The sequence below is a fragment of the Lonchura striata genome, chromosome 21, assembly GCF_046129695.1.
Source record: "Lonchura striata isolate bLonStr1 chromosome 21, bLonStr1.mat, whole genome shotgun sequence".
Lineage (NCBI taxonomy): Eukaryota > Metazoa > Chordata > Aves > Passeriformes > Estrildidae > Lonchura > Lonchura striata.
Window position 1 is genome coordinate 11,011,060 of NC_134623.1, and position 2,500 is coordinate 11,013,559.

General features: G+C 77.9%; 2 non-coding genes across 2 annotated transcripts in view; both read right to left on the minus strand.

Moving 5' to 3' along the window:
- The window catches only part of LOC144247334 (28S ribosomal RNA), a 4,318-nt gene extending 4,261 nt beyond the window's left edge, over positions 1–57 (minus strand). The window contains exon 1 of the ribosomal RNA XR_013341048.1: positions 1–57. This exon is cut by the window's left edge and continues 4,261 nt beyond it. This is a non-coding gene — a ribosomal RNA (28S ribosomal RNA).
- A 916-nt stretch (positions 58–973) lies between these two features.
- Positions 974–1,126, minus strand: LOC144247324 (5.8S ribosomal RNA). The gene has a single exon (XR_013341038.1). It is a non-coding gene; the product is annotated as a 5.8S ribosomal RNA (ribosomal RNA).
- Positions 1,127–2,500: the final 1,374 nt, after the last annotated feature.

A 2,500-nucleotide genomic window follows, 5' to 3' on the forward strand; every position in this document is an offset into this window, starting at 1 on the left:
TCCTCCGCTGACTAATATGCTTAAATTCAGCGGGTCGCCACGTCTGATCTGAGGTCGCAAGCCCAAAGCTGCGCCGCGCCGCGCCGCGCCGACGGAGCCCGACGGGCGGGCGGGCGGGCGCTCTCTCCTCCGCTCCCCCACCGCCGGCGGCCCCGCGCGCCTTCCCCCTCTGCCCCCCCCCGCCCCCGCCGCTTTTTCGTTCCCCTCGCCCCTCACCGCGAGGGCCGAGAGAGCGCGAGCGAGCGAGCGGGCGGGCGGGCGGGCGGGCAGTCGGGCGAGCGAGCGACGCGGGGACGCGGCGCAGAGGAAAGACGGACGGACGGACCCCGTCCCGGAGACGAGAACCGAAAGGAAAACACGGAAGCACACACGCGGCAGAGACGGCCCCGGACCGGGGGGGGGACGCGGCCGCCAGGCGGCGGGCGCGACGGCCTTCGGCGGGGAGAGGGAGAGAGCGAGAACGGCGACGGCGCCCCTGGCGCCCCGAGACGGCGACAGAGAGGGACGGGGAAGGGAAGGAGAGGACGACGCGGGGGTCGCCCCCGCCCCCCCCGGCGCTCGCGCCTCGCGCGCGGCAGCACGGCACGGTACCCGCGCGGTACCCACCCGCAGACAGCCGCCCGCGCGGGGGGAGGCCGGGGGGGGGCGAGGCCCGCGCGCCTCGCCTCCCCCCCTCTCGCCCTCGTCTCTCGGCCCTCGGCGGGGCGCTCTCGACGCCGCCCCGTCTCTCTCGCTCTCTTTCTCCCCGGCCGCCGCGCCGCCGCTCGGCGACGCGGCCCCCGGCGAGGACGAGCTCCGCCCCAGCGGCTCGCTCCGGGAGCGGGGAGCTACGGAGCGCTCCCCGAGTCTGCATTTAGGGGGACGAAGGCCCTCGGGCGCGGCCACGACGGCCACGGCCACGACGACGGGCCTGCGAGGCGACCCCAGCCGCGCCGCCGGGGTGGCAACCCCCGGGCGGCGATTGATCGTCAAGCGACGCTCAGACAGGCGTAGCCCCGGGAGGAACCCGGGGCCGCAAGTGCGTTCGAAGTGTCGATGATCAATGTGTCCTGCAATTCACATTAATTCTCGCAGCTAGCTGCGTTCTTCATCGACGCACGAGCCGAGTGATCCACCGCTAAGAGTTGTCTGGCTTTCGGCACCGAACCCCGCACACGGGCGGAGGGGGCCCCTTTTTTTCTCTCTCGCCGAGGGGGCACGCACGCGGGCCGCCCCCGGCTTCGACCGTACGAGCACACAACGCAACGAACCGAGTGGGGGGGGAAAGAAAAACCATCCGAGAGCGAAACGCCCAACGGAACGCTCCGAAGGTCGGCGGGAAAGGCGGGGGGACCCGCGTCCCCGACCGCCTCCCCCCGCCGCTACGAGCGAGGGGAGACGCCGCCGGCAAACTGTGCCGTCCTCCGGAGGCGGCCCAGGCGCCCGGGCTCGGCCCGGCCTCCGCACGGAGGAGGCACGCGGCGCGCGCCGGACCGCGGGGGGACACGGCGGCCCGCCCGGCCTCGCTGCAACGGGACGACGGGACGCACGCGGCCGGGGGCGCGGCCGTCGGCCCCCGCGCGCGCCGCTCTCCCTTCTCACCGCCGCTCCGCGGACCCGCGGAGCGCCGCCGCGCCACCGCGCGGCCGGCTCGCTCTCTCTCCCCAGCGGCCTTGCCGCGCTCGAGACGGCACACGACGGCCACCGCCCAACCGGCAACGCCCCCCGCGGGACCGCTCCCGCCGGGAAGGGCGAGCGCCCGGCGGACGCGCTCCGCCGCCGGCGCCAGAGGCGGGCGCCGCACCGAGACCCGAGCCGGCGTCGCGAGCGCCCGGAGCCTGCCGGACGGCTGACCCGCCGCCGCAACGGCCGCACTCCCGGGACCGCCGCCGCCTCGCACCGTCACGGAGCCCCTTTTTCCTCGGGCACGCGCGGCCCAGGGGAAGGCGTGCGGCGCCGAGCCGGGGGGGTAGGCGGGGAGGGGGGCAGCGACGCCCGCCCTTTTCTCCCCGCTGACCGGGCGGGGAGACCGGGCGGGGAAGCGCCCCCCCCCCCAACCCCCCACGGCCGCCGCGCGCACGACCTTCCTCCGGGGCTCCGCGAGCGGACGGAGAAAAGGGCGACGGGGAGGCGGCGGGCGGGGCCCGGGCCGGGACCGCCGCCGGCGACGGCGGGCGCCGTCCGGCCGGCCGTCCCCGCTGGCGGGGGACACTCGCCGAGCGGCGCCGCCGCCGCTCGGCACGGGGCCGCCCGCGCTCGCGGACTCTCCGGCGACGGAGGGACCTGCCGAGCGCTCGGCCCCGGGCGGGCGGGCGGTCGCTGAGCCGGGGACGGCCGGCGACCGGCGCCGCCGGCGCGCTCGAGGAGAAGGCCGTCGAGGGGAGAGAGACGGCGCGGCCGCGCCGCGCGCGGCGCCGCACCCCAGAGACCGCAGAGGCGGCCGAGGAAGGAGGAGAGCGCGGCGGGCCCCGGCGGCCGCAACCCCGCAGCTGAGGAAGGGGCGAGAGAGCGCGCGCTCTCT